An 11475-nucleotide genomic window follows, 5' to 3' on the forward strand; every position below is an offset into this window, starting at 1 on the left:
GTGATTAAACAGCTCTTCATTTTCTGGCTTTATTTTTATGCTAACAAATTTGTTCTCTGAAAAGTGTCCACAAAGCCAAGTCTCTGATTAACACCTTTGTAAGGATGGTTTTTCACCTATTACTAAATTAAACTTGCTTCATTGGAAAGGCAGCAAGATGCATCCTCATTTCAATGTCTACTGAAATAATACAAGTTGACACCAGGAAACATTAACGCCACTGCATCCTTGCTGCTTTCTCATGTGGAAGTCTGTTTAATGTGAAAACAAGGTGATATCTAATTAGCACACAGGTAAGGAATTAAGAAAATCTTTATTTAAGGGTGAAGATGTTTCTCACAAAATTGTTGACCCAATGCATCATTGAAATTCAAGCTGGAAAGATGATTTTAATATATCACTTGTACATTTTGTATTGCTCTTCTGGTGACAATGTAGTTTGTTTTTGTCAATTACCATTTTAATAATAGGGTAAAGAAAATGAAGTGGATTTTTGAAAGAAAACAATACTGTCAATATACTATTAAAACAAATTAAAATGGTAAAAGTTATTGTACTTTAAGTAAAAATAAAAGAGCCAAAATATCAATCCCAGTTTTGGATTACTTTAATTAACAAAAAAAAAAAGCATACAGCAGAGGATAGTTTCAATCTGCCTACCTCTGGGTTATGGGTCCAGCATGCTTCCATTGCAGTACTCTGCTGCACATGTAAGTGCAAGAGATCCTGAAGCACTCACTCATCATGGGAAAGTACCAATGTGTTTCTTCGTTGGTTGATGGAAGAAACATCTTACAAAAACTCTCCAGATTATTGACTTTTTAAAGTTTTGCTAGGAAACGTTTTAGATGAATGCTTATTAGCCTTTGTCAGTATGGACTTTTGCAAAGTGTCTCTGTGGCGCAATCAGTTAGTATGTATGGCTATTAACCAAAAGGTTGGTGGTTCAATCCCACCCAGGGACCTAATTGACCTTGTTATCAGATTTTGGTGATCTTTAAGTAGACAAGTCAAAATTTCAAACCCCCTGTTATGGTGTAGGGTACTTGGCCTTCTCTGATGTAATCAGAGTTAGATTTGATTCAGTGATTTTATAAAAACAGCTTGGAAGCACAATTTAGCAGTGGGTTGCAGAGAAAAAAAATATGCTGGCAGAAAAATCCAATTGAGTGATTAAACAGTTTTTTATTTTCTGGCTTTATTTTTATGCTAACGAATTTGTTCTCTGAAAAGTGTCCACAAAGCCAAGTCTCTGATTAACACCTTTGTAAGGATGGTTTTTCACCTATTACTAAATTAAACTTGCTTCATTGGAAAGGCAGCAAGATGCATCCTCATTTCAATGTCTACTGAAATAATACAGGTTGACACCAGGAAACATTAACGCCACTGCATCCTTGCTGCTTTCTCATGTGGAAGTCTGTTTAATGTGAAAACAAGGTGATATCTAATTAGCACACAGGTAAGGAATTAAGAAAATCGTTATTTAAGGGTGAAGATGTTTCTCACAAAATCGTTGCCCCAATGCATCATTGAAATTATAGCTGGAAAGATGATTTTAATATATCACTTGTACATTTTGTATTGCTCTTCTGGTGACAATGTAGTTTGTTTTTGTCAATTACCATTTTAATAATAGGGTAAAGAAAATGAAGTGGATTTTTGAAAGAAAACAATACTGTCAATATACTATTAAAACAAATTAAAATGGTAAAAGTTATTGTACTTTAAGTAAAAATAAAAGAGACAAAATATCAATCCCAGTTTTGGATTACTTTAATTAACAAACAAAAAAATGCATATAGCAGAGGATAGTTTCAATCTGCCTACCTCTGGGTTATGGGCCCAGCATGCTTCCATTGCAGTACTCTGCTGCACATGTAAGTGCAAGAGATCCTGAAGCACTCACTCATCATGGGAAAGTACCAATGTGTTTCTTCGTTGGTTGATGGAAGAAACATCTTACAAAAACTCTCCAGATTATTGACTTTTTAAAGTTTTTCTAGGAAACGTTTTAGATGAATGCTTATTAGCCTTTGTCAGTATGAACTTTTGCAAAGTGTCTCTGTGGCGCAATCAGTTAGTATGTACGGCTATTAACCAAAAGGTTGTTGGTTCAATCCCACCCAGGGACCTAATTGACCTTGTTGTCAGATTTTGGTGATCTTTAAGTAGACAAGTCAAATTTCATACCCCCTGTTATGGTGTAGGGTACCTGGCCTTCTCTGATGTAATCAGAGTTAGATTTGATTCAGTGATTTTATAAAAACATCTAGGAAGCACAATTTAGCAGTGGGTTGCAGAGAAAAAGAAATATGCTGGCAAAAAAATCAAATTGCGTGATTAAACAGCTCTTCATTTTCTGGCTTTATTTTTATGCTAACAAATTTGTTCTCTGAAAAGTGTCCACAAAGCCAAGTCTCTGATTAACACCTTTGTAGGGATGGTTTTTCACCTATTACTAAATTAAACTTGCTTCATTGGAAAGGCAGCAAGATGCATCCTCATTTCAATGTCTACTGAAATAATACAGGTTGACACCAGGAAACATTAACGCCACTGCATCCTTGCTGCTTTCTCATGTGGAAGTCTGTTTAATGTGAAAACAAGGTGATATCTAATTAGCACACAGGTAAGAAATTACGAAAATCTTTATTTAAGGGTGAATATGTTTCTCACAAAATTGTTGACCCAATGCATCATTGAAATTCAAGCTGGAAAGATGATTTTAATATATCACTTGTACATTTTGTATTGCTCTTCTGGTGACAATGTAGTTTTTTTTGTCAATTACCATTTTAATAATAGGGTAAAGAAAATTAAGTGGATTTTTGAAAGAAAACTATACTGTCAATATACTATTAAAACAAATTAAAATGGTAAAAGTTATTGTACTTTAAGTAAAAATAAAAGAGCAAAAATATCAATCCCAGTTTTGATTACTTAAATTAACAAAAAAAAATGCATATAGCAAAGGATAGTTTCAATCTGCCTACCTCTGGGTTATGGGTCCAGCATGCTTCCATTGCAGTACTCTGCTGCACATGTAAGTGCAAGAGATCCTGAAGCACTCCCTCATCATGGGAAAGTACCAATGTGTTTATTCATTGGTTGATGGAAGAAACATCTTACAAAAACTCTCCAGATTATTGATTTTTTAATATTTTTCTAGGAAACGTTCTAGATGTATGCTTATTAGCCTTTGTTAGTATGTACTGTTTGCAAAGTGTCTTGGTGGCGCAATCGGTTAGTGTGTTCGGCTATTAACCAAAAGGTCGGTGGTTCAATCCCACCCAGGGACGTAATTGACCTTGTGATCAGATTTTGGTGATATTTAAGTAGACAAGTCAAAATTTCAAACCCCCTCTTATTGTGTAGGGTACCTGGCCTTCTCTGATGTAATCAGAGTTAGATTTGATTCAGTGATTTTATAAAAAACAGCTAGGAAGCACAATTTAGCAGTGGGTTGCAGAGAAAAAAAATATGCTGGCAGAAAAATCCAATTGAGTGATTAAACAGCTCTTCATTTTCTGGAATTTATTTTTATGCTAACAAATTTGTTCTCTGAAAAGTGTCCACAAAGCCAAGTCTCTGATTAACACCTTTGTAAGGATGGTTTTTCACCTATTACTAAATTAAACTTGCTTCATTGGAAAGGCAGCAAGATGCATCCTCATTTCAATGTCTACTGAAATAATACAGGTTGACACCAGGAAACATTAACGCCACTGCATCTTTGCTGCTTTCTCACATGGAAGTCTGTTTAATGTGAAAACAAGGTGATATCTAATTAGCACACAGGTAAGGAATTACGAAAATCTTTATTTAAGGGTGAAGATGTTTCTCACAAAATTGTTGCCCCAATGCATCATTGAAATTCAAGCTGGAAAGATGATTTTAATATATCACTTGTACATTTTGTATTGCTCTTCTGGTGACAATGTAGTTTTTTTGTCAATTACCATTTTAATAACAGGGTAAAGAAAATTAAGTGGATTTTTGAAAGAAAACTATACTGTCAATATACTATTAAAACAAATTAAAATGGTAAAAGTTATTGTACTTTAAGTAAAAATAAAAGAGCAAAAATATCAATCCCAGTTTTGATTACTTAAATTAACAAAAAAAATGCATATAGCAAAGGATAGTTTCAATCTGCCTACCTCTGGGTTATGGGTCCAGCATGCTTCCATTGCAGTACTCTGCTGCCCATGTAAGTGCAAGAGATCCTGAAGCACTCACTCATCATGGGAAAGTACCAATGTGTTTATTCGTTGGTTGATGGAAGAAACATCTTACAAAAACTCTCCAGATTATTGATTTTTTAATGTTTTTCTAGGAAACGTTCTAGATGTATGCTTATTAGCCTTTGTCAGTATGTACTTTTTGCAAAGTGTCTCTGTGGCGCAATCGGTTAGTGTGTTTGGCTGTTAACCAAAAGGTTGGTGGTTCAATCCCACCCAGGGACGTAATTAACCTTGTGATCAGATTTTGGTGATATTTAAGTAGACAAGTCAAAATTTCAAACCTCCTCTTATGGTGTAGGGTATATGGCCTTCTCTGATGTAATCAGAGTTAGATTTGATTCAGTGATTTTATAAAAAACAGCTAGGAAGCACAATTTAGCAGTGGGTTGCAGAGAAAAAAAATATGCTGGCAGAAAAATCCAATCGAGTGATTAAACAGCTCTTCATTTTCTGGCTTTATTTTTATGCTAACAAATTTGTTCTCTGAAAAGTGTCCACAAAGCCAAGTCTCTGATTAACACCTTTGTAAGGATGGTTTTTCACCTATTACTAAATTAAACTTGCTTCATTGGAAAGGCAGCAAGATGCATCCTCATTTCAATGTCTACTGAAATAATACAAGTTGACACCAGGAAACATTAACGCCACTGCATCCTTGCTGCTTTCTCATGTGGAAGTCTGTTTAATGTGAAAACAAGGTGATATCTAATTAGCACACAGGTAAGGAATTAAGAAAATCTTTATTTAAGGGTGAAGATGTTTCTCACAAAATTGTTGACCCAATGCATCATTGAAATTCAAGCTGGAAAGATGATTTTAATATATCACTTGTACATTTTGTATTGCTCTTCTGGTGACAATGTAGTTTGTTTTTGTCAATTACCATTTTAATAATAGGGTAAAGAAAATGAAGTGGATTTTTGAAAGAAAACAATACTGTCAATATACTATTAAAACAAATTAAAATGGTAAAAGTTATTGTACTTTAAGTAAAAATAAAAGAGACAAAATATCAATCCCAGTTTTGGATTACTTTAATTAACAAAAAAAATGCATATAGCAGAGGATAGTTTCAATCTGCCTACCTCTGGGTTATGGGCCCAGCATGCTTCCATTGCAGTACTCTGCTGCACATGTAAGTGCAAGAGATCCTGAAGCACTCACTCATCATGGGAAAGTACCAATGTGTTTCTTCGTTGGTTGATGGAAGAAACATCTTACAAAAACTCTCCAGATTATTGACATTTTAAAGTTTTTCTAGGAAACGTTTTAGATGAATGCTTATTAGCCTTTGTCAGTATGGAAATTTGCAAAGTGTCTCTGTGGCGCAATCAGTTAGTATGTACGGCTTTTAACCAAAAGGTTGGTGGTTTAAACCCACCCAGGGACCTAATTGACCTTGTTATCAGATTTTGGTGATCTTTAAGTAGACAAGTCAAAATTTCAAACCCCCTGTTATGGTGTAGGGTACTTGGCCTTCTCTGATGTAATCAGAGTTAGATTTGATTCAGTTATTTTATAAAAACAGCTAGGAAGCACAATTTAGCAGTGGGTTGCAGAGAAAAAAAATATGCTGGCAGAAAAATCCAATTGAGTGATTAAACAGCTCTTTATTTTCTGGCTTTATTTTTATGCTAACAAATTTGTTCTCTGAAAAGTGTCCACAAAGCCAAGTCTCTGATTAACACCTTTGTAAGGATGGTTTTTCACCTATTACTAAATTAAACTTGCTTCATTGGAAAGGCAGCAAGATGCATCCTCATTTCAATGTCTACTGAAATAATACAGGTTGACACCAGGAAACATTAACGCCACTGCATCCTTGCTGCTTTCTCATGTAAAAGTCTGTTTAATATGAAAACAAGGTGATATCTAATTAGCACACAGGTAAGGAATTAAGAAAATCTTTATTTAAGGGTGAAGATGTTTCTCACAAAATCGTTGCCCCCATGCATCATTGAAATTCAAGCTGGAAAGATGATTTTAATATATCACTTGTACATTTTGTATTGCTCTTCTGGTGACAATGTAGTTTTTTTTGTCAATTACCATTTTAATAATAGGGTAAAGAAAATTAAGTGGATTTTTGAAAGAAAACTATACTGTCAATATACTATTAAAACAAATTAAAATGGTAAAAGTTATTGTACTTTAAGTAAAAATAAAAGAGCAAAAATATCAATCCCAGTTTTGATTACTTAAATTAACAAAAAAAATGCATATAGCAAAGGATAGTTTCAATCTGCCTACCTCTGGGTTATGGGTCCAGCATGCTTCCATTGCAGTACTCTGCTGCACATGTAAGTGCAAGAGATCCTGAAGCACTCACTCATCATGGGAAAGTACCAATGTGTTTATTCATTGGTTGATGGAAGAAACATCTTACAAAAACTCTCCAGATTATTGATTTTTTAATATTTTTCTAGGAAACGTTCTAGATGTATGCTTATTAGCCTTTGTCAGTATGTACTGTTTACAAAGTGTCTCGGTGGCGCAATCGGTTAGTGTGTTCGGCTATTAACCAAAAGGTTGGTGGTTCAATCCCACCCAGGGACGTAATTGACCTTGTGATCAGATTTTGGTGATATTTAAGTAGACAAGTCAAAATTTCAAACCCCCTCTTATTGTGTAGGGTACCTGGCCTTCTCTGATGTAATCAGAGTTAGATTTGATTCAGTGATTTTATAAAAAACAGCTAGGAAGCACAATTTAGCAGTGGGTTGCAGAGAAAAAAAATATGCTGGCAGAAAAATCCAATCGAGTGATTAAACAGCTCTTCATTTTCTGGCTTTATTTTTATGCTAACAAATTTGTTCTCTGAAAAGTGTCCACAAAGCCAAGTCTCTGATTAACACCTTTGTAAGGATGGTTTTTCACCTATTACTAAATTAAACTTGCTTCATTGGAAAGGCAGCAAGATGCATCCTCATTTCAATGTCTACTGAAATAATACAAGTTGACACCAGGAAACATTAACGCCACTGCATCCTTGCTGCTTTCTCATGTGGAAGTCTGTTTAATGTGAAAACAAGGTGATATCTAATTAGCACACAGGTAAGGAATTAAGAAAATCTTTATTTAAGGGTGAAGATGTTTCTCACAAAATTGTTGACCCAATGCAACATTGAAATTCAAGCTGGAAAGATGATTTTAATATATCACTTGTACATTTTGTATTGCTCTTCTGGTGACAATGTAGTTTGTTTTTGTCAATTACCATTTTAATAATAGGGTAAAGAAAATGAAGTGGATTTTTGAAAGAAAACAATACTGTCAATATACTATTAAAACAAATTAAAATGGTAAAAGTTATTGTACTTTAAGTAAAAATAAAAGAGACAAAATATCAATCCCAGTTTTGGATTACTTTAATTAACAAAAAAAAAATGCATATAGCAGAGGATAGTTTCAATCTGCCTACCTCTGGGTTATGGGCCCAGCATGCTTCCATTGCAGTACTCTGCTGCACATGTAAGTTCAAGAGATCCTAAAGCACTCACTCATCATGGGAAAGTACCAATGTGTTTCTTCGTTGGTTGATGGAAGAAACATCTTACAAAAACTCTCCAGATTATTGACTTTTTAAAGTTTTTCTAGGAAACGTTTTAGATGAATGCTTATTAGCCTTTGTCAGTATGGACTTTCGCAAAGTGTCTCTGTGGCGCAATCAGTTAGTATGTACGGCTATTAACCAAAAGGTTGGTGGTTCAATCCCACCCAGGGACCTAATTGACCTTGTTATCAGATTTTGGTGATCTTTAAGTAGACAAGTCAAAATTTCAAACCCCCTGTTATGGTGTAGGGTACCTGGCCTTCTCTGATGTAATCAGAGTTAGATTTGATTCAGTGATTTTATAAAAACAGCTAGGAAGCACAATTTAGCAGTGGGTTGCAGAGAAAAAAAAAATGCTGGCAGAAAAATCCAATTGAGTGATTAAACAGCTCTTTATTTTCTGGCTTTATTTTTATGCTAACAAATTTGTTCTCTGAAAAGTGTCCACAAAGCCAAGTCTCTGATTAACACCTTTGTAGGGATGGTTTTTCACCTATTACTAAATTAAACTTGCTTCATTGGAAAGGCAGCAAGATGTATCCTCATTTCAATGTCTACTGAAATAATACAGGTTGACACCAGGAAACATTAACGCCACTGCATCCTTGCTGCTTTCTCATGTGGAAGTCTGTTTAATGTGAAAACAAGGTGGTATCTAATTAGCACACAGGTAAGGAATTACGAAAATCTTTATTTAAGGGTGAAGATGTTTCTCACAAAATTGTTGCCCCAATGCATCATTGAAATTCAAGCTGGAAAGATGATTTTAATATATCACTTGTACATTTTGTATTGCTCTTCTGGTGACAATGTAGTTTTTTTGTCAATTACCATTTTAATAACAGGGTAAAGAAAATTAAGTGGATTTTTGATAGAAAACTATACTGTCAATATACTATTAAAACAAATTAAAATGGTAAAAGTTATTGTACTTTAAGTAAAAATAAAAGAGCCAAAATATCAATCCCAGTTTTGGATTACTTTAATTAACAAACAAAAAAATGCATATAGCAGAGGATAGTTTCAATCTGCCTACCTCTGGGTTATGGGCCCAGCATGCTTCCATTGCAGTACTCTGCTGCACATGTAAGTGCAAGAGATCCTGAAGCACTCACTCATCATGGGAAAGTACCAATGTGTTTCTTCGTTGGTTGATGGAAGAAACATCTTACAAAAACTCTCCAGATTATTGACTTTTTAAAGTTTTTCTAGGAAACGTTTTAGATGAATGCTTATTAGCCTTTGTCAGTATGAACTTTTGCAAAGTGTCTCTGTGGCGCAATCAGTTAGTATGTACGGCTATTAACCAAAAGGTTGGTGGTTCAATCCCACCCAGGGACCTAATTGACCTTGTTGTCAGATTTTGGTGATCTTTAAGTAGACAAGTCAAATTTCATACCCCCTGTTATGGTGTAGGGTACCTGGCCTTCTCTGATGTAATCAGAGTTAGATTTGATTCAGTGATTTTATAAAAACATCTAGGAAGCACAATTTAGCAGTGGGTTGCAGAGAAAAAGAAATATGCTGGCAAAAAAATCAAATTGCGTGATTAAACAGCTCTTCATTTTCTGGCTTTATTTTTATGCTAACAAATTTGTTCTCTGAAAAGTGTCCACAAAGCCAAGTCTCTGATTAACACCTTTGTAGGGATGGTTTTTCACCTATTACTAAATTAAACTTGCTTCATTGGAAAGGCAGCAAGATGCATCCTCATTTCAATGTCTACTGAAATAATACAGGTTGACACCAGGAAACATTAACGCCACTGCATCCTTGCTGCTTTCTCATGTGGAAGTCTGTTTAATGTGAAAACAAGGTGATATCTAATTAGCACACAGGTAAGAAATTACGAAAATCTTTATTTAAGGGTGAATATGTTTCTCACAAAATTGTTGCCCCAATGCATCATTGAAATTCAAGCTGGAAAGATGATTTTAATATATCACTTGTACATTTTGTATTGCTCTTCTGGTGACAATGTAGTTTTTTTTGTCAATTACCATTTTAATAATAGGGTAAAGAAAATTAAGTGGATTTTTGAAAGAAAACTATACTGTCAATATACTATTAAAACAAATTAAAATGGTAAAAGTTATTGTACTTTAAGTAAAAATAAAAGAGCAAAAATATCAATCCCAGTTTTGATTACTTAAATTAACAAAAAAAAATGCATATAGCAAAGGATAGTTTCAATCTGCCTACCTCTGGGTTATGGGTCCAGCATGCTTCCATTGCAGTACTCTGCTGCACATGTAAGTGCAAGAGATCCTGAAGCACTCCCTCATCATGGGAAAGTACCAATGTGTTTATTCATTGGTTGATGGAAGAAACATCTTACAAAAACTCTCCAGATTATTGATTTTTTAATATTTTTCTAGGAAACGTTCTAGATGTATGCTTATTAGCCTTTGTTAGTATGTACTGTTTGCAAAGTGTCTTGGTGGCACAATCGGTTAGTGTGTTCGGCTATTAACCAAAAGGTCGGTGGTTCAATCCCACCCAGGGACGTAATTGACCTTGTGATCAGATTTTGGTGATATTTAAGTAGACAAGTCAAAATTTCAAACCCCCTCTTATTGTGTAGGGTACCTGGCCTTCTCTGATGTAATCAGAGTTAGATTTGATTCAGTGATTTTATAAAAAACAGCTAGGAAGCACAATTTAGCAGTGGGTTGCAGAGAAAAAAAATATGCTGGCAGAAAAATCCAATTGAGTGATTAAACAGCTCTTCATTTTCTGGAATTTATTTTTATGCTAACAAATTTGTTCTCTGAAAAGTGTCCACAAAGCCAAGTCTCTGATTAACACCTTTGTAAGGATGGTTTTTCACCTATTACTAAATTAAACTTGCTTCATTGGAAAGGCAGCAAGATGCATCCTCATTTCAATGTCTACTGAAATAATACAGGTTGACACCAGGAAACATTAACGCCACTGCATCTTTGCTGCTTTCTCACATGGAAGTCTGTTTAATGTGAAAACAAGGTGATATCTAATTAGCACACAGGTAAGGAATTACGAAAATCTTTATTTAAGGGTGAAGATGTTTCTCACAAAATTGTTGCCCCAATGCATCATTGAAATTCAAGCTGGAAAGATGATTTTAATATATCACTTGTACATTTTGTATTGCTCTTCTGGTGACAATGTAGTTTTTTTGTCAATTACCATTTTAATAACAGGGTAAAGAAAATTAAGTGGATTTTTGAAAGAAAACTATACTGTCAATATACTATTAAAACAAATTAAAATGGTAAAAGTTATTGTACTTTAAGTAAAAATAAAAGAGCAAAAATATCAATCCCAGTTTTGATTACTTAAATTAACAAAAAAAATGCATATAGCAAAGGATAGTTTCAATCTGCCTACCTCTGGGTTATGGGTCCAGCATGCTTCCATTGCAGTACTCTGCTGCCCATGTAAGTGTAAGAGATCCTGAAGCACTCACTCATCATGGGAAAGTACCAATGTGTTTATTCGTTGGTTGATGGAAGAAACATCTTACAAAAACTCTCCAGATTATTGATTTTTTTATGTTTTTATAGGAAACGTTCTAGATGTATGCTTATTAGCCTTTGTCAGTATGTACTTTTTGCAAAGTGTCTCTGTGGCGCAATCGGTTAGTGTGTTTGGCTGTTAACCAAAAGGTTGGTGGTTCAATCCCACCCAGGGACG

General features: G+C 34.5%; 2 non-coding genes across 2 annotated transcripts; both read left to right on the forward strand.

Annotated features, from left to right (window-relative positions):
• The first annotated feature begins 4395 nt into the window (after positions 1–4395).
• Positions 4396–4469, forward strand: TRNAN-GUU (transfer RNA asparagine (anticodon GUU)). Its single transcript has one exon. It is a non-coding gene; the product is annotated as a tRNA-Asn (tRNA).
• Positions 4470–11401: 6932 nt separating this feature from the next.
• On the forward strand, positions 11402–11475 carry TRNAN-GUU (transfer RNA asparagine (anticodon GUU)). Its single transcript has one exon. It is a non-coding gene; the product is annotated as a tRNA-Asn (tRNA).

The sequence above is a fragment of the Pseudophryne corroboree genome, unplaced genomic scaffold (assembly GCF_028390025.1).
Source record: "Pseudophryne corroboree isolate aPseCor3 unplaced genomic scaffold, aPseCor3.hap2 scaffold_519, whole genome shotgun sequence".
NCBI lineage: Eukaryota > Metazoa > Chordata > Amphibia > Anura > Myobatrachidae > Pseudophryne > Pseudophryne corroboree.